General features: G+C 36.9%; 6 protein-coding genes and 1 pseudogene across 10 annotated transcripts in view; 3 read left to right on the top strand and 4 right to left on the bottom strand.

The window, feature by feature from the left end:
- Positions 1-13414, bottom strand: part of LOC111188212 (gastrula zinc finger protein XlCGF49.1) — a 232620-nt gene extending 219206 nt beyond the window's left edge. Inside the window, exon 1 of the mRNA XM_049482440.1 lies at positions 13288-13414. The gene's annotated coding sequence lies outside the window, so the exon portion shown is untranslated. The remainder of the gene's footprint in view (positions 1-13287) is intronic.
- LOC111194226 (zinc finger protein 239-like) overlaps positions 1-20663 on the top strand; it is a 457259-nt gene that overhangs the window by 59907 nt on the left and 376689 nt on the right. The gene's annotated exons all lie outside the window — the stretch shown is intronic.
- LOC125803860 (zinc finger protein 239-like) overlaps positions 1-20663 on the top strand; it is a 217288-nt gene that overhangs the window by 22285 nt on the left and 174340 nt on the right. The window lies entirely within an intron of this gene.
- LOC103021480 (zinc finger protein 585A) overlaps positions 1-20663 on the top strand; it is a 258231-nt gene that overhangs the window by 77308 nt on the left and 160260 nt on the right. The gene's annotated exons all lie outside the window — the stretch shown is intronic.
- Positions 1-20663, bottom strand: part of LOC103036135 (zinc finger protein 239) — a 245471-nt gene that overhangs the window by 184803 nt on the left and 40005 nt on the right. Inside the window, exon 1 of one of the 3 annotated variants that reach the window (XM_049482394.1) lies at positions 13288-13376. The exons of the other annotated variants lie outside the window; for them this stretch is intronic. The gene's annotated coding sequence lies outside the window, so the exon portion shown is untranslated. Of the gene's footprint in view, positions 1-13287; positions 13377-20663 lie in introns of those variants that run through there. 3 annotated transcript variants of the gene reach the window in all.
- LOC107197278 (zinc finger protein 135) overlaps positions 1-20663 on the bottom strand; it is a 142936-nt gene that overhangs the window by 110638 nt on the left and 11635 nt on the right. The gene's annotated exons all lie outside the window — the stretch shown is intronic.
- LOC125780482 (zinc finger protein 850-like) overlaps positions 4415-20663 on the bottom strand; it is a 76775-nt pseudogene continuing 60526 nt past the window's right edge.

The raw sequence follows: 20663 nt of genomic DNA, 5'->3' as shown, positions 1-20663 counted from the left end.
ATAAAGTGCAAGGTGTAACGATAATGTTGAGGTATAAGGCATATAGTCATATATTGTAGAGAAAGTTGATCTTAAAAACAACTCAGTGAGCAGGCAACAGGAGAGAGAAATCTTAACTCTCTCACCAGGCCTGGTTTCTGATACAGTCTTGCTTTTTTGAATTTGTGTTTCAATAAATCTTTGAGTTGCTACAAAGGCAAACTGTAAAATTTTTGGGAAAGTGTTTTCAGTGGCGTGTGATGGACCGTCTGCCATCCGCATGTATCAGGAGAGCAACACTGCAGACACGTAAAAACACAGAAGAACCAAGACTCAGTGTCACAGTTCATCATACCACAATTATCCTCTGATACTGACAGTATAGTTTGACTGATTTAATAACTGGTTTTGCTTTTGCCAAAAGATGTCAGTGAATTTTTTAGTGAACTAAAGAGGTTTGATTTTTTAGGATGTTAAGTTTTTAGTCGAATGATCATTTATTTAAAATACAGTATTATCCAATACAAATGTTATATATGGCTTTGGATTAACAGATGATAAATAAATAAATAAATTAATTAATTCATATGTTATGTTAATTATATATAGATTAAAATAGATTAAACAATTTGTAGAGATATCTGTAGTATTTTGTGTCAAAATATTTATAATTTTGAGGAATAAAGTGTTCAGTGATCATAAATTCTAATATTAGTTTGCTTTAACTATTTGGATGAAGTAATAAGATACAGTAAAAATGTCCTCAGGGTTCAAAGAAAGTGGATGTAGTTATGCACAAAAAAGGTTACATTAGTTTCTCAATATATAGAGTTTATATTTTAAAAGTTAACTGTTGTACACTCCACACACTCATTTAAGATTTCTGAAAGGTGGCAACCCTGCTGCTCAAAGTTATCTGTCTCTTATAACTCTGACAGTATGAAGCTGTTTAGTTTTTACTGGGATTATTCTCAGTCACAGACCAGTTTGTTTGGCTGCTTTGGTTCATAAATTAATCTACAGCAGAAATTTCTTCCTCTCCTTATTTCAGTCTAATATCTAATTGTTTCAAATAATATACATATGAGATAATATAATCAGTAGTGTGAAAAAGTGTTTGCCCCTTCATGATTTCTTTTTTTTTTTTTTTGCATGTTTGTCACTTTTAAATATATTTTAGATAATCAAATTTAAATATTAGTCAAATATGACACAAGGAAACACAAAATGCATGGTTTATATTATTAATAGAGAAAAAATCCAAACCTGCATAGCCCTTTTTAAAATAAAATATTCTAACATTTTCTATATGAAACTAATAATACATAACTTCATAATAATGTTGAAATAATTATAAATAATCCATTGTAACAATAATACATGCCTAGAATAATCATAAGCACAGTCAGAGAGGACAGGAACATCATGGTGACACCAGGGTTCAGATAATGAGGAGAGATTTAGACACTAATTGTCAAGCATGTAAAGGCTCCTCCTACATTATTCAGTGTGTCTGGTTTGTTATGATTTATAAAAAAAATTGTGTATTTCCAAAATAATTAAACAAAATATGCTAATGAAATAAAATATATTATTATTCTTATATATGTAAAAGTAGTGCTATAATTAATTATGTAAAAAACACATTTTTATCATTATTAAATGTTAATAGTTATTAATCTCTCCTAATGAGTTATCTTACCAGTCACTGTGGGCTACACTGCAGTGTAGTAGAGTCTAAAGCAGGGCCGTGCAGAGACCTTTGGAGGGGAGGTGTATGGAACCAAATTAGAGACAAATATTTTGTCAATTTGGAAAAAAAAAAAATAAAACTGAAAGTTTAAGTGTTAAGCTTGCATTTTGAAAAATACAAAAATATATTCGAAATAATTATAAGTGTATCAAATGTTTTTTTAGCTTATAAAAAAATTGATTCAATTCGGGAATAGTTTTAAACTTTTTTTTTTCACTTTCTTGTGTATTTTGATATTTGAGATCTTATATTTTTCGGATGCATTAATTTTTGCAGATGATTTTATGTTTATTTGAATCAGGTTTTTTTTCAGGGTTCAACCCTTTTTTCAGTTTTAGATCTTAGGGGGCGTGGTATCATAGGAAAGGTATACGGTTGAGGACCTACTCCGGAGCAGAGCAGTCCTGCTCCAGAGAACCCTGTCAATAGACCACTGAAGTCGTGATTTATTTACCACAAAATGTGACAGAGGTGGGTTTTTGAAAACCCTATTCATTTTACTCATAGGGAAAAAACGCTTAAGACACGAAAGCCGTACGAGGACTACTGAATGACGCACGACTTCATGGGTAACGTCGTGAGGAATCCAGTATGTTATTAACTAGCCAGTATGTTAACTATTCTCAGCCGGACACTACGTTGCCCGCAATGCATTGCGCACACAATGTCAAAACCATTTATGTCTGGTGATACATGATTTAAGCGGCACCAGCAAAAATACAGGAGGGAGGAACTTTCTCTTGTTGCGTTTCAAAAGAGAAAGCAGATGTCACTCAGTTTTCAATGGAAAACTAATTCCAGCGTTCATTTACAGTGACGTCTGCTGTTCATGACACATAATGTGAACTAATTCACCTTCAAGTCCTTTATAAAAAAAAAAAAAATATTGCGTTCAGTTCAACGTTCACGATAAAATGAGCGTGATCAATAAGCGCGTTCTTTTGAACGTTCACGCACAACACTTAACTATATAGCTAGTTAAGCCACAACCACACCCCACTTGTTTTGACATTAAACCAAGAAAATAACCTGTTCAGGGTTAATCAAGTCATAGCCGAAGAACCTGGTTTAGCTATCTTGCTGTCTCTCTGCTAATGTTCCTCTGGCTAGATTATTTGTCTGGGTAATATTAATATGGCTATCCTTATCTAGCTAGCTAACACGTACATACATCTTAAATTGAAATCGCAATCTATACTGATTTTGTGAAACCATTCTCGGTTAATTACAGGATCTTTGAAAAAAAAACAAGGAAGGTTTGGCCTTTTATAAGATTTCTTTCTTTTGGAGGAAGTGTATTTGGTTACGCATTTCTAGTACTCAGTAGCACATTACTTCCATCCCCCACAGCCTCGTTGTGGCAGACGATATTGATGTAGGTAAAGCGTATTGGCCGTGGGTAGCCGCTGCTGCTGGCTTCAGCCCATCCAATCGCAGTGAACAAGCTAAGCTAGGCCTGAACTCCAGCCTGGTACAGTGAAAGCTTGTCCAAATTAATATGTTGCTGTATTAATGGAGCAAAGCTTAAGTTTAGATTCGTTTGCAGAACTTATTTTGAACAAAATGAGCCACGCTTGTTGAGTTCACTTCGAGGAATACCCTCCAGGCCTGGAAACTGTCCTTGGTCTGAACTCAGTTTAATAGCTTTTGAATTGCTATATTGGGAAAGTACATTCTGGAAAAAAAATTTACTTCTTGATTAAATGGTGAAAAATGTACCTTGGAATATTATTAAAAATCATTATGTTTACAGTGTTTGTTATGATGCAAATTTAGAATATTATTCTAAAAGTTTATAAAGTTGAGAAACTTTGTGGAACCTCTGAGTGTCATAATATTTCAGGAAATGTTCTATTGTTTTAAAAATAACCTTTCAGGAAAGTACAATTTTGACAATATAATCAGAATAATTGGAAATAAATAAATAGATAGCTGCCAAATGTGTCATATTCACGACAAAAAACAAGACTAATATATAGGTATATATATATATATATATATTATTTTAGGAGAATGTGTTGACAATTTTGAAATTGAAAATGTGATAATGACCTGTTGTAAACCTTAAGACATTTGGAAGAAGAAGAGGATAAAATAACTTCATCACATGGTATCATGACAAACACACACACGTCAGATTGACACACTTATCTCCTTGCCCACTTTATATAGAACTTCACTGTTAAAATACTGTGCTACAGAAGTAGTGTATTCTCCACCTCAGTAACTGCATGTTACTGCATATATATATATGTATATGTATATGTATATATATATATATATGTATATATACACGTGTATATATATATATATATATATATATATATATATATATATATATATATATATATATATATATATATATTCATACACAGATATATATATATATATATATATATATATATATATATATATATATATATACATACACGTATATATATATATATATATATATATATATATATATATATATATATATACACATACACGTATATATATATATATATATATATATATATATATATATATATATACACATACACGTATATATATATATATATATATATATATATATATATATATATATATATATATATATATATATATATATATATATATATATATATATACATACACGTGTATATATATATATATATATATATATATATATATATATATATATATATATGTATATATACATATATATATATATATATATTGGAAATTGGACAAAACTACAATAAATACAAAAAGCAAATTAACTTCTACACATTCATACAAAATAATATGAAACATGCTATTAACACTAAACCCTCAAATCAAAACATGCAGAACAGACAGTATACAGCATATGTCAATACAGAATCCATAGAAAGCTGATGAATACAAAAAATAACAGTTTAGTTTTACTAATAAAAGAAAAAAATCAGCAAAGAACATTAACAGTCCCAAAAAGTGTTTCTGAAAGAGTGTTTCCACTATGTTGTGTAACTGCTACTATCTATCTATCTATCTATCTATCTATCTATCTATCTATCTATCTATCTATCTATCTATCTATCTATCTATCTATCTATCATTTGGATGATTCAAGATCAAATTGAGCTTTACAGACAGACTGCAGCTCATCTACTTCAGGATCTCTGACTTGTAAGGATATATTCAGTGTATGGGCACAAAGCTGGAATTGACATTTATTAAATAACATTTTTTTTATGCATATGCAATAGTTTTCTATGAAACCCCTTTCCCGCCACCTAAAAAAAAATCCAGCACATTCTTTTTTATTATTAATAAGTAAATTGTTATCTCAATATTTTGAGATACTAAGTCATTATTTTGAGATAGTAAGTCATTATTCCGAGATACTATCTCAGTATTTCGAGATACTAAGTCATTATTTTTGACATATCTCATTATTTTGAGATACTAAGTCATTATTGTAAGATACTATCTCAATATTTTGAGGTACTAGTAGACTGTACAGAGACAGAAGCAGGTGAGACAGAGACGCAAATTGAATACAATCATTGAGGACTATTCAGTCGTGGATTCACAAATCATGAAATTTTAGTGCTTGTAGAGGAATCACACGATATCAAAATAAGCCTCAGGAGCTTGGAGAGAAGAGATGAATTCAATAACACAAACTGCACTTCTATTTTAGTGTTAAAGAGTGTGGCTGTGGCTCAGACTGTGCTGTATGTTATGTATGTGTCACCACTTAAATATTTAGGCCGAACAGCGATGTGGAACAAAATTTAGTCAACTCTTTATTGATACAGCAGAACGCAGTTCACTCCCCACAGTCACTGCTCTCTTACTCTCCCCCCTCTACTCTACTCTCTTCACCCACTCAGCTCCCCCTAGTGGTTCTCTACACACCACAGTATGGTAGCTTCACTGGAGGATTTTTCCCGCCCCCAAAAAAACACACTTGCTATCTCAAAATGATGACTTAGTATCTCAAAATATTGAGATAGTATCTCAAAATATTGAGATAGTATCTCAAAATAATGACCTAGTATCTCAAAATATTGAGATAATACCTCAAAATAATGACTTAGTATCTCAAAATATTGAGAAAGTATCTCAAAATATTGAGACAGTATCTCAAAATAATGAGATTGTATCTCAATAAAATTACTTACTATCTCAAAATAATGACCTAATATGTCAAAATATTGATATAGCAGGTTACTTATTAACAAGAAAAAATGTGCTGAATTACTATTTATTTTCTTTTGCCCTCTATACACACTATTAATATATCTTGGATAGAATCTCGAATAGTTTTAGGTGTGTAAAACTAAACTAAGTCTTAACACTGATGGGAATGCACTGATGTTGATTGAGATTATACTGGTGATTAAAATTCATCCCACAGTCCGAGCACTGATACAGTTTCTCTCCAGTGTGAATGCGTGATGTTGGAGATTAATCTGTTAATGAAAAGTCGTCTCACACACTGTGCAATGAAACGGTTTATCTCTAGTGTAAATGTATCTGTGTGTGCTGAGACTAGTAGGATTATTAAAAGTAAATCCTTTTGATGAAAATTCATGCCACAGTCTGAGCAGTGATGTGGTTTCTCTCAGGTGTGAATGAGCTGGTGTGTTTTGAGATGACTCAATTTAGTAAAACTATTTCCACAAACAGTAATGAACAGTAATATGGTTTCTCTCCAGTGTGAATGCGTTTGTGTCGCTGGAGATCACTCTGTGTAGTAAAACTCTTCCCACAGTCTAAGCAGTGAAACAGTTTCTCTCCAGTGTGAATGAGCCGGTGTCGCTGGAGATTATACTGTTTATAAAAATTCTTCCCACACTCTGTGCATTAAAACAGTTTCTCTCCAGTGTGAATGCGTTGGTGTTGCTGGAGATCACTCGGTTTAGTAAAACTCTTTCCACAGACTGAGCAGTGCTATGTTTTTTCCCCAGTGTGAACACGCTGGTGTGTTTTGAGATGACCCTGTCTTGTAAATCTCTTTCCACAGACTGAGCAGTGATACGGTTTCTCTCCAGTGTGAATGCGTTGGTGCCGCTCGAGGGTAATTTTTTGACGAAAATTCATGCCACAGGCTGAACAGTAGTATGGTTTCTCTCCAGTGTGAATGCCCTGGTGCCGCTCGAGAGAACTCTTTTGATTAAAATTCATGCCACAGACTAAACAGCAATATGGTCTCTCTCCAGTGTGAATGCGTTTGTGTTGCTGGAGATGACCCTGCGTAGTAAAGCTCTTTCCACAGTCTAAGCAGTGAAACGGTTTTTCTCCAGTGTGAATGAGTTGGTGTTGCTGGAGATTATACTGTTTATAAAAATTCTTTCCACACTCTGGGCATTGAAACGGTGTCTCTCCAGTGTGAATGCGCTGGTGTTGCTGGAGATCACTCTGTTTAATAAAACTCTTCCCACAGACTGAGCAGTGATGTGGTTTCTCTCCAGTGTGAATGCGCTGGTGTATTTTGAGATTACTCTGTGTAGTAAATCTTTTTCCACAGACTGAGCAGTGATATGGTTTCTCTCCAGTGTGAATGCGCTGGTGTTGCTGGAGAACACTCTGTTTAATAAAACTCTTCCCACAGTCTGAGCAGTGATATGGTTTCTCTCCAGCGTGAATGCCCTGGTGCCGCTCGAGAGTACTCTTTTGATGAAAATTCCTGCCACAGACTGAACAGCAATATGGTCTCTCTCCAGTGTGAATGAGTTGGTGTTGCTGGAGATTATACTGTTTATAAAAATTCTTTCCACACTCTGTGCATTGAAACGGTGTCTCTCCAGTGTGAATGCGCTGGTGTTGCTGGAGATCACTCTGTTTAATAAAACCCTTCCCACAGCCTGAGCAGTGATATGGTTTCTCTCCAGTGTGAATGTATTTGTGTCGCTGGAGATCACTCGGTTTAGTAAAACTCTTTCCACAGACTGAGCAGTGATATGTTTTTTCCCCAGTGTGAACACGCTGGTGTGTTTTGAGATGACCCTGTCTTGTAAATCTCTTTCCACAGACTGAGCAGTGATATGGTTTCTCTCCAGTGTGAATGCGTTGGTGCCGCTCGAGGGTAATTTTTTGACGAAAATTCATGCCACAGGCTGAACAGTAGTATGGTTTCTCTCCAGTGTGAATGCCCTGGTGCCGCTCGAGAGAACTCTTTTGATTAAAATTCATGCCACAGACTAAACAGCAATATGGTCTCTCTCCAGTGTGAATGCGTTTGTGTTGCTGGAGATGACCCTGCGTAGTAAAGCTCTTTCCACAGTCTAAGCAGTGAAACGGTTTTTCTCCAGTGTGAATGAGTTGGTGTTGCTGGAGATTATACTGTTTATAAAAATTCTTTCCACACTCTGTGCATTGAAACGGTGTCTCTCCAGTGTGAATGCGCTGGTGTTGCTGGAGATCACTCTGTTTAATAAAACTCTTCCCACAATCTGAGCAGTGATATGGTTTCTCTCCAGTGTGAATGTATTTGTGTCGCTGGAGATCACTCGGTTTAGTAAAACTCTTCCCACAGACTGAGCAGTGATGTGGTTTCTCTCCAGTGTGAATGCGCTGGTGTATTTTGAGATGACTCTGTGTAGTAAATCTTTTTCCACAGACTGAGCAGTGATATGGTTTTTCTCCAGTGTGAACGCGCTGGTGTGTTTTGAGATGACTCTGTGTAGTAAATCTTTTTCCACAGACTGAGCAGTGATATGGTTTCTCTCCAGTGTGAATGCGTTGGTGCCGCTCAAGGGTAATCTTTTGATGAAAATTCATGCCACAGGCTGAACAGTAGTATGGTTTCTCTCCAGTGTGAATGCCCTGGTGCCGCTCGAGAGAACTCTTTTGATGAAAATTCATGCCACAGACTGAACAGCAATATGGTTTCTCTCCAGTGTGAACGCGTTTGTGTTGCTGGAGATTACCCTGCGTAGTAAAGCTCTTTCCACAGTCTAAGCAGTGAAACGGTTTTTCTCCAGTGTGAATGAGTTGGTGTTGCTGGAGATTATACTGTTTATAAAAATTCTTCCCACACTCTGTGCATTGAAACGGTGTCTCTCCAGTGTGAATGCGCTGGTGTTGCTGGAGATCACTCTGTTTAATAAAACCCTTCCCACAGTCTGAGCAGTGATATGGTTTCTCTCCAGTGTGAATGTATGTGTGTCGCTGGAGATCACTTGGTTTAGTAAAACTCTTTCCACAGTCTGAGCAGTGATGTGGTTTCTTCTTCCCTGTACTTTTCTGCATTTGCCTTTCGGGTGTAGGAGAGGATGTTTGCTGAATATTGGAGATTTCTGTGGATGCCATGTTCTTCTTTTTGTTCAGCAACTTATTATCTTCCTAAAATTTTCTGATTGTATTTGTGCAGATAAACTCCTTCCACTGACACTGAGATCAGGGGAAGATCTGGAACAGAACAGCTTTCATTTCTGAAAGAAATAGAGAAAAAAGGAAACCTAAATATTTTTCAAAATCTTAGTTTGGGGTTAAAATAGAAATAATTAAATTGGGAAACTCATTTTGGGGGAATAAAGATTTTATCTGGAGAGTAAACATTTTCCTTAACAAATATTAGGGGTGGGGGAAAGGTTTAATTCTTAGATGCATTTATAACAATCAATGTACAAATTACAATGCTATTTCTATTAATCTCACAAAGGTTTTTGATGTTGCTGTTCATGATCTACTACTAGGTTCTACAACTGTTTTTTAGCAATAATGCAATCCTGTGTGTCCAGGATTACTTTTCTGGCAGGTGGCAATGTGTGTCTCTCAATAACCATAAATCAGACCTACAGCCCATAACAAAAGGAATCCCTCATGGCTCAATCTCGGGTCCAGTTTTATTTAATATTTACTATTTAATATTGCCACCTCTACCTTAGACTTTAAATTACACCTATTATGCAAATGACTTGTTTACTGCGTAGCAGATTCTGCTGCACTAGAAACACTTCAATATTTGTTTAACACTTTACAGACTGCTCTATATAAAATCAAGAAGGTTTTAAATGCTAATAAATCTAAAATTATGCTGTTTTCCAGATTTCCAAATAGTGTTTTATTTTCTATAACTATTACTACCCTGACAGGATCCACTAATGAACAAGACTGCGAAGATAAATACCTCGGCATCTGGCTGGATGAAAAATTATTTTAAATCCCATAGTAACAAACTCGCCACTAAGTGTAGACTAAAGCTTGGATACCTTTATCGGTATAAATCATGTTTCCCCACATTCGCTAGGAAAAGAATAGTGGAAGCATTCATATTAGCAGTCCTATTGGACTATGGTGATGTAATCTATTAGAAAAAAGCATTGCCAGTGCTCTCCAACTGCACTGGCGGTTTAAACTACTGATTCAATCTACCATTCTGCTTTAAGATTTATTTCTGGCAACCCATACAGTACTCACCACTGCAGACTATATGATAGAGTTGGTTGGTCTTCACTAGCTGCACGAAGAGAATCATATTGGCTATAAAATCACTTTCTGGCCTTTTAGCTACATGGAGAAAGAACTATGTATATCCTTATCACAGAAGACATGAATAAATGCCTGGAAGACACAGTCTAGAACCCCCCGATTATGGACTTCTTTATAGTGAAGAGTAACTGTTTATTTTACCTTGAGTGTATTGACAAATACCTTTCAGTTATGATTACTTATCTTAGTATCTATAATTACATAACCATTGTGTGAAACCTTGTATTCTATATGCATAACCAATACTCACATTGTATTTGATCATTTTTATTACTCACAGTGTATTTTACACGCATCTATATAGAAGATTAACCAATAATCACAATATATTCTTTACATATATAGTAAAACATTGTTTGATCAGGCATGTGACTAACACAGACTCTATTATGACAAATTAACCCACACGATACATAAGGCGTTTACTAACACATAGGGTCTATTGTATGGCGGTCTAACCACGCGCCACTAACACATTAACATATAACGTATGAGATGTAGCTCAGGCTTGAATCATTTCGTTCACTGCATGACCCTAACTAACGGTCATCAACTCGACTGGTACACTCGGTACGAGACTACATTTCTACAGAGGAGGCTTTTAGATCAAAGCGGCCTTCTGTGTGTGGGGGAACCTGCAGCGGCTTCAAAGAGGGGGGTGACGCACACACACAGATAGTGCCACGATGTTCCATTCTGGAAGAACACAGTCAAGGTCAAACACTAGTGGTCCAGTCAGACCTGTGAAACTTGAGCACTAACACGTGAAATTACGCATACTAACATGAGATGATTTTAGCAACGCCTCATCAGCAGGTTTCACGTCATTTGGGGTATAAACATGGAGTCAGATCAGAGGGGGGTCAGAACTTATGCTGGGACGGCTGTTAGACGGTCTTTCATGTGTGGGTTCTCCTGAATATTCAGTACTTTGTAATAAATACTTGGTTTGCTTTCAACTTCACTCCACCTGTCTGACTCTCTCTATCAAACGAACACGCAGGGGAGTTGTACCCCGGTCGAGAGGTGGGTGTTGACCCACCTTTCATTTTCTTTTCTACAACAATTGAGAATGTTAATTATCTACACCAAATTAAAATGCTGACATTTTCTTTAAGATTACAGAAGGAAAAAGGAATGAGGTACTGGCAAACGTTGACTAAGTATATGCAGCCCAACTATATACAAATGAAAAATGAACGGTCTGTTTGAATGGAATTTTTGCCCTCACACAGCACACAGAGACTGAAATGTCTTTATTCTTATCAGCAATATTTGCTGCCACTCTCAAAAACTATAAACTATCTACCTCAGTAACTGCTGTGATTATATATGTTCTATATGTTACAGTATGTTACACATCTCTGCACCTAATCCCCACTATACACTATCCTACACTATCAGTACTGCACTGTCCTGTCTTTTAAATTGTCTCGTCTTTTGAATTTATTGTATTTATTTGTGTTATTTAGTGTTATAGTTTTATGTTGCACTTTATGTTGTCTATTGCTTGTTTTTCCATGTTGCACCATGGTTCCAGAGGAACGTAATTTCACTACACTGTGTCCCTGTACTGTTTATCAGTCGTAGGCAATAAGAAGAATCTATTACATCTGATATTCTGTAATTTTCTTCTCAGGACTGCTAGTTTAAAACCACAGAAACCTGAGGACTTCACAGTGGTCTTCACAGAAAAGGAAGCAGGAGAACATCTACTGGATTTTTTTTTTACAACTAATCAACTTCTTTGTTGTTTAATATTAATAAGCATTGCACTACTTTAAAAACATAGTAAGAAAGTATAAAGATTAAAGAAACTCTTTTCTATGTAACACTTCTATAAACCAGTATATACTGGACTGGCTGGAGAGCTAAAAATCACAGTCCAGTAAAAGCCGGTTTCTTACAATTGTGGTTGTTTGGACTTTTTCAGGAATCAGGAAGGTCAGAGTGTTTTTATCAACAGCAAGAGCTGTGAAGAGAACATGATCCTGAGTGCCAGAGAAGCTTCACTGTTGTTCTGGGATCAGTGTATATAAACTAGGAGACAAAAAGCTATCTGAGTAAAATACTGGGAACCTCTCCTCAGAAACTTTAGGAAGCTTAAGGATTGATTGATCCTTAAAAGATCCAAAAGTACTGTTTGATGTGTTCATGAAGGACACAGAGCTGAACACCACCATGATAACTGCATGGATGAAGTCTGTGTTGGGTTAGAGAAGGAGATACCCAATGGTCCTTACTCCCTCACCTTGCGCTCCCTCACCTTGCGCTCCCTCACCTTGCTCTCTCTCTCTCTGTCTCGGTTGTGAATGTGTTGACCTATTTAGATTTAATTATACTATGTGTTGACCCGTTGACGTACTTTTACTCTTTTCTAATGTATCTATTCTTTTATATATATTTATGTTCCTTTATAAATCTGTAATGTTGAAACAATTTTTACAGTAAACGTTTTAAATTCTAAACTTTGATTCAATGGATATCTTTTTATATTCAATGATAGTTCAGACAGTACACACGTTCTAAATGTTCTATGTGGAAAAAACACAAAATATGCAGAGTATCGTGTCACCAGAACTGTTAACAAAACTGTTAACTCTTGAATGATTCTCACACTTTATGCGCTTCCCCCCTTTAACAGCAACCAGCAACCCCCACCCACACAAACCAGCTCTCAGGAACTCGATTTAGCTCTAAAATTAACATTAATTCACACACTATGGAACATCTGCATATATATATATATATGTGTACACAAACGGACTCTGACATGAAGAAACACGTTAGCACTTAAGATTTTATAAACAATAGCAGCACAATTTAACACTTTAACCCACCAGAAAAGAGAATTATTCCCCCAATAAATCACCACTCAGGGTTTGTAAGTAGCCCCTAAATCTCCTGTTCATCTTAAATAAAGCAGAATGAAAGTGTTGATCAGAGATAACTAGGATAAGATGATCCTCCAGCTCCTGGATGAAGCTGCTTGTGTGTGATGTTAAATGCTGCTCCTTCTGAATGTGTTTCTGTGTGTCTAAGAGTAAATGTAGAGCAGTGTGAAGGTGAAGAGTGAAACATCTCCATACCTGCAGCAGGTGAGCTGATGGTGTTCCTCCAGCAGAGCAGTCTGAGTACAGAGGTGTGGAGCTGCTGATCAGAGCTGGATCTTCTGCTGCTCCACTTTACTGGAGACCGGGGGAAACTCTAACCACCCTTCCATATTCACCTACAGAGAATCCAGTCTTCATTTTAAACCACAGCAAACATCTGTCCAAAGCGCTGAAACTATTAGAACATGTCCAATCAATACATCCCAATGAATCTGTTACTTGATCTGATCCAATACAATAAACAGCCCTGAATCCACTTAAACCTCCAACAGTCTGCTGCTGTGTTTCTAAGCTAAACACCCACAGCTACAGACCCCCGTAGCTCCGCTGATGAGCCAATCACATCGCAGAATTTAGGAGCCGATGACCAGCTGTCAAAATAAAAGTCCTGCAGCGTATGGTGTATGCTGTGGCATTTATATATCCCATGGACCTTATTCACTACGCCCCATGTTGAAACGAAACGGGGGTTCGCTTCTAAACCGGAAATTCCAGGGCAGTGAGGGAGCCAGCAGCATATCCACCAGTTTAAATGGCAGCGCCTGTGTTGACAACTACCCTAACAGGGCTCTGTGATTTAACAGTAAAAGCAGTCAAAAAATGGACAGAAAATAAGTGCAAGATTTCCAGGTCTGTTTCACTAAAAGTCTACAGCAACTGAATTTAGGGTTTTGTGTATGATATGGAAGGTAGCTTGGAAATTGCGTTAGCTAGCTTGCTAGCTAGTTAGTTACTAACTAGCTTTGTCACTGTAGGATAGTAGAATACAAAAAGAGACCATAGCTGCTATTGCAGCACCTACACTAAAGGGGGGCGCTGTTTTCTGTTTAGTTTTCATTAGCTGTTGTTTTATGAGCAGAGAAAGCAAAAGAACAAAAGAAATGGAAAACTCTACTCTTGTATCCTGTCACAATAAAGACTTGAACTTGATTACTGAAGATGTTTTGATTTAAAGATACTACAGCGACTGTGGAAAATTAGCTTGTAGTTCATCTTAACTACAGTCCTCCTTACAGGCTTTACTGAACTATCTGTCCAGACAAATAACATGGCCACAGCATTCCTTCTACAATTTTCTCATGCCAACTGGTGTCTTAATATTAATATTATGTTACTATGTAATATTAATTCAGACTTAAAATGACTATTAGCACAACTGTTAAATGCTGTAGAAAAGCTATCTTAGCTTTTGTGTTGCATGTTCGTTGATCCAAGGAATTCAGACGACACGGAGATTGAGAGTGAACAAGTATGATTTATTTCAGATCTGGGAAGAACATTTCAGATCTGGGAAGAACATTACAGGCAAAGTATCCTAGCCTAAGCTAGACGTCGCCCCAGTTCTTCAACCTCGTAGCTTCTGACTCCATATTATATACCCCTCTCTGACGTATCTAGGTTGCTAGGTGGTTGCTAGGCATGAATGAGTAATAGTTCTCGTTTTGTGCTCATTCTTCCAAATATGGTATCGTTATGCATTACTCTTTAGTTTAATTAGACCTTCTCGGAACCCGTGAAATGTATTAATTGACCTTTGTCCAGTAAGCCTTCTGGGGAATCGTGGGTTGCTAAAAACACTGCTCGGGAAGTTTCACTTCCCCTCAGTAGCGGGCCTTTGGTTAAACAAGGTTCTATTATTGATTATTAATTTTCCCCTGCTCGGTAACCCGGGGAAGATTCACTTCCCCTTTGTGACAGGCCTCGGGTTAATTAAAATTCACATTCTCTCTTGATCATGCTTTCTTACATCTCCAGTAGCCAAGTTCGTACTCTCTGTTGATAATGGTTTTGCTACATCTACCGTAAGATTAGTTAGTTAGTATATCTTAAACAAAGCTTGAAGCTGTATGTATAATTTTTGCAGAGCAATCTTTTAAAGTAAGGTTATAAAATGTACTTTATTCAATCTAGCTGTCCCCTGCTTGACCATAGGAGTAAAAGAGGAACCCTGTAGTCTGCTAACCTCTGTAACCTCAAGATGTTTACCATTAAAAAGAGGAAGTATGCTTATTGCAGTTGACCCGGTCCAGGGTCTCTTGGGTCAGTGCTGCTGATATGAGAGATTAATTTAAGCAAGTATATAGGCCTAATGTGTCTACGTGTGGATTATTGACTAACTCTTAATTCAGTGATTAATGATTCTTACATAGATATATTTGTGTAATATGTGCTTTAATTATAGGTTAAGGCTTTGGCTAGCATGATTATTTTAAGCTAAGCTTGTTATCTTAAGGCCAATCTTCCACAATGCCAAATACAGTCCAGCTAAGCATGCAGGTGCACCATCTTGTAAGATCAAGCTCCACAGCAGGATATGGTTAACTAGCTACAGGGTTTGTACGGGTGCTTGAAATCCTTGAAAATGCTTAAATTTTAAAGTTCTGTTTTCCAGGCCTGGAAAGTGCTGGAAATTTGGAGAAAGTGCTTGAAAATGGCTGAAATTGTAACTGCTTGTACTTACTTAGAAGTTATTTTTTCTCAGTAGCATAATCGCTGTGAAGTGTGGAGAATAGTTATACGATATATTTTTTATCAGTGAATGGCAGTCTTGAGATATCACCGTTATCATTAATTTACACGGCTTAAAGGTGCTGGAAAAACTTGAAAATGGGCCTTGAAAGTGCTTGAAAATTGCTTGAATTTTACCTTGTAAAAGGTGTATGAACCCCGAGCTAGGTAGCTAAGCAGGCTACTCTAACGAACTATGGCTTGACTAACGTTACTACACTCATTTTGACGTTAAAGCGAGAAAATAACCAGTTTGGGGTTAATCAATTCATAGCCGAAGAACCTGGTTTAGCTATCTTGCTGTCTCTCTGCTAACGTTTATCTGGCTGGCTAATATTAATACGGCTAGCCTTATCTAGCTAGCTAACAAAGTTACATACATCTTAAATTGAAATGGCGATCTCTACTAATTTTGTGAATCCATTCACTATAAAGTACAGGATCTTTGGGGAAACTATAGGAAGTTTAACCTTTTATAAGATTTCTTTCTTTTGGAGGAAGTGTATTTGGGAAATCAGCAGTGAGCCAGCATTGCTAATAACTAGCGGTACAACCCCACTTCAGTCTCCCACAGCCTCGTATTGGTAGACGATGGTGACGTAGGCAAAAAAAAAAGAATATTGGCTGTGGGTAGCCACTTTTCCTGACTTTCAGTCAGTCTGGCTCAGATATTTAGTTTGCAACTCGTCGCCGATAACTCAGCCCGTCCAATCGCAGTGAACGACCTAAGCTAGGCCTGAACAAGCTAAGCTAGGCTTGTTACGGTAAAGGCTTGTCCAAATGAATGCGTTGCAATAGTAATGGAGCAAAGATTAAGTTTAGCTTCGTTTGTAGAACTTAATTTTAACAAAATGTGCCAGTATTGTAACGAAAAGCCCTGCTTGTCGAGTTAGTTCACTTCATGGAATACCCTCCAGACCTGAAAACTTCCCTTTGTCTGAACTCAATTCTTTGGAATATTTTTCAAAACCATTATATTTACAGTGTTTGTTGTGACGCAAATGAACAATTATATTATTGGTCTAAAAGTATATAAAATAGAGAAACTTTGTGGAACCTCTTAGTGTCTTAACATTTTAAGAACATTTGTATTGTTTTAAAAATAAATTTTATATTTTATGTAGAAAGTGATGCTATTTTTAGGATAAAGTTTTAGGGGCTTGAAAATAGTGACATTTCAAGAAAAGTTATAAAATTTTGAGAATAGTCAGAACATTTGGAGATACATAGCTAAATAAAGGCTAAATATCTGTCATCTTGACAACACTACTTAAAAAAGCAAGACGGTGGAAAACTGTTTACCCTCTCCTAACAGACAATTTTATGCAGTTTATTATGGAATACAGTTATATTATTTTAGGATAATGTGTGGAGAATTTTGAAGTTGAAAATGTGACAACCCCTTTTAACTGTTGTAAACCTTAAGACATTTGGAAGAAGAACAGGACAAAAGAACTTGTAACACTTCATCACATAGTATCCTCACACAAACACAAGTCAGATTGACACACTTATCTCCTTACCCACTTTAGGTAGAACATCACTGTTAAAATACTGTGCTACAGAAGTAGTGTATTCTCTATCTCAGTAACTGCAGGTTACTGCATGTTATAATCTGACTGTGTAAACTTACAGTGCCTTGCAAAAATATTTGGCCCCCTTGAACCTTTTACCACATTTCAGGCTTCAAACATAAAGATATATAATTGTAATTTTTTGTGTAGAATCAACAAGTGGGACATAATCGTGAAATGGCAAGAATTTCATTTGATATTTTACTTTTTTTTTTTTTAGAAATAAAAAAACTGAAAAGTGGGCCGTGCAATATTATTCGCCCCCCTTGCGATAATACTTTGTATACTTTTGCTGCGATTACAGCTGCAAGTCACTTGGGGTACGTCTTTATCAGTTTTGCACACCGAGAGACTGAAAGTTTGGCCCATTATTCCTTGCAAAACAGCTGGAGCTCAGTGAGGTTGGATGGAGAGTGTTTGTGAACATTCTAACACCTGGATATACTTATTTCTGAACCATTCCATTGTAGATTTTGCTTTATGTTTTGGATCATTGTCTCTGTCCCAGTCTCAGGTCTTTTGCAGACTCCAACAGGTTTTCTTTCAGAATGGTCTTATATTTGGCTCCATCCATCTTCCCATCAATTTTAACCATCTTCCCTGTCCCTGCTGAAGAAAAGCAGTATTTTGAGATACTATCTCAATATTTTGAGATACTAAGTCATTATTTTGAGATATTAAGTCATTATTTTGAGATACTATCTCAATATTTTGAGGTACTAGTTGACTGTACAGTGACAGAAGCAGGTGAGACAGAGACGCAAATTGAATACAATCATTGAGGACTATTCAGTCGTGGATTCACAAATCATGAAATATTAGTGCTTGTAGAGGAATCACACACAATATCAAAATAAGCCTCAGGAGCTTGAAGAGAAGAGATCAATTTAATAACACAAACTGCACTTCTATTTTAGTGTTAAAGAGTGTGGCTGTGGCTCAGACTGTGCTGTATGTTATGTATGTGTCACCACTTAAATATTTAGGCCGAACAGCGATGTGGAACAAAATTTAGTCAACTCTTTATTGATACAGCAGAACGCAGTTCACTCCCCACAGTCACTGCTCTCTTACTCTCCCCCTCTCTACTCTACTCTCTTCACCCACTCAGCTCCCCCTAGTGGTTCTCTACACACCACAGTTTGGTAGCTTCACTGGAGGATTTTTTTCCCCAAAAAACAAAAACACTTGCTATCTGAAAATAATGACTTAGTATCTCAAAATATTGTGGTAGAATCTCAAAATATTGACGTAGTATCTCAAAATAATGAGATTGTATCTCAATAAAATGACTTACTATCTCAAAATAATGACCTAGTATGTCAAAGCTCCTGACATCAAGCCCTATTTTCAGTATTTTTCCGGCTTATATCAAAATACACTTTATATATTTCGTCTGTTAACGTTAAATGTCACAGGCGCGCAGGCAGCTGACTTTAACTCCATCCTCCACCTCCCAAAAGAGGAAAGCAAAGGCAGCGGATGGTCAGGCTAAGCTAGCGAGTGCTAACGCTGGTATGGAGAACGTCATGGAAAGACTTGAAGGTGTTCTTAAATCCGAAATGGCTACGATGAGAAGTGAACTATCCACGCACATGGCGAATGTGTGCTCGAAAATCGACGCGCTGTCTGGTGAGCAGAGAAACCAGGAAAATATTCTACAAAGCCATGACAAACGTCTGGATACTGTTGAGCAACAACTTGTTGAGCTGCAAGATCGTAGCCGACGCAATAATCTTCGTTTAATCGGTCTACCCGAAGGTTTGGAAAAAGATGATCCGGTGGGCTTTCTCAAGCAGTCGCTGCCAGTCTGGCTACCTGCTTTGAAGGACAGAAACATTGAAATAGAAAGAGCCCACCGCGTTTATTCAAATCATTCTAAACGCAATGCTAAAACATCACACGAAAGGCCACGAGTATTTATCTTCAAACTTCTCCGCTACACTGATCGAGACATGATTCTCTGAGCAGCCAGGGACCAAGGGACCATACAGATGGAGGATGATGAGGCGACCCTCAGTATCTTCCCTGACTACTCACCTACTACCGCGAAGAAGCGAGCTGCATTCACCACAGTGAAGAAGGAGCTAAGGAGAAAGGGGTGCCAACCCTTCCTCCAGTATCCGGCAATCCTTAAGGTGACTTTGAAAGGAGGGGCAACAGAATTTTTCCAAACGCCAGAGGAGGCCAGTGCTTTTTGCAACTCACTGTAAGAATTCCATCCTATTGCCATGAGTGACACGGAATGATGCGAGGCTGCCCCCATGGGACACTGTAAGTTACGTGCAGACTTCTATTCATATAGCTTATTTACCCCGGCTTATGTACAAACGATACCCTGGATTATATAAAAACATTGATTACTGGGATGTTATGGGATGTAATGTCCATCATTATTTTTGGGATAACTTAGCCTATTGTTTCTCCTTCTCCTTTTTTTTTTTTTTGTATTTTGTTTTGTTTACATTCTTATGAACCTTCATTTAACTCTATTATACTAATAGGCTAAACTGCGTTAGCTGTTGAGCTGGGGTTCCCTTTTTTTTTTTTTTTCTTCCCACTAGGGCTTGTGTCGGCACCTAGCGTGCAAACCGTTGCTGATGTCACAGATTCATGTAGGGGAATATGGCAGACGTGGGCTTGTTCTATACCCAGTCGTGAGGGATAGGGTCATGTTCTTTGACCCAAGGGGGGGAGGGGGTTGGAATAGTGGTGAGCATCATGAAAGAAATGTACATTGTTTGTTGTTATTTTTTGCTTAATTCCAAATATGTGACAGTTATGACTAACCTTAATATTTTGAGTTGGAATGTGAATGGTTTAAATGGACCTCATAAACGTGCATGTTGTCTGGAACTTTTAAAAAGGAGAAAGATAGATTTAGCTATGATTCAGGAAACCCATCTCAAAAAAGAAGATGTTCATAGATGTAATAACAAATTTTACAGAGTAATTTCTGCTTCCAGTGCCACTGATAAAACTAAAGGTGTTATGATACTACTCCGAAGGAATTTAGGTATAGATATTATACAGCATGACAATGATACGGATGGGAGACTAACTCATGTTAAGGCTTTGGTGGGAAACAGGAAGCTGGCCTTTCTATCTGTTTATGCTCCTTCCACATATGATCCTGCATTCTTCTCAAAGCTCACAAATTATCTTCTTAATATGTCAGGCTATGAGATTGTGATGGGAGCAGATATGAATGCTGTCATGGCTCATGATGAGGACAGGTCAGGAAAAAGTGAAACTCATTTACAAGCAGTA

Source organism: Astyanax mexicanus, chromosome 8 (genome assembly GCF_023375975.1).
Source record: "Astyanax mexicanus isolate ESR-SI-001 chromosome 8, AstMex3_surface, whole genome shotgun sequence".
Classification (NCBI taxonomy): Eukaryota; Metazoa; Chordata; class Actinopteri; order Characiformes; family Acestrorhamphidae; genus Astyanax; species Astyanax mexicanus.
This window is presented reverse-complemented; position numbering and strand designations above follow the sequence as displayed.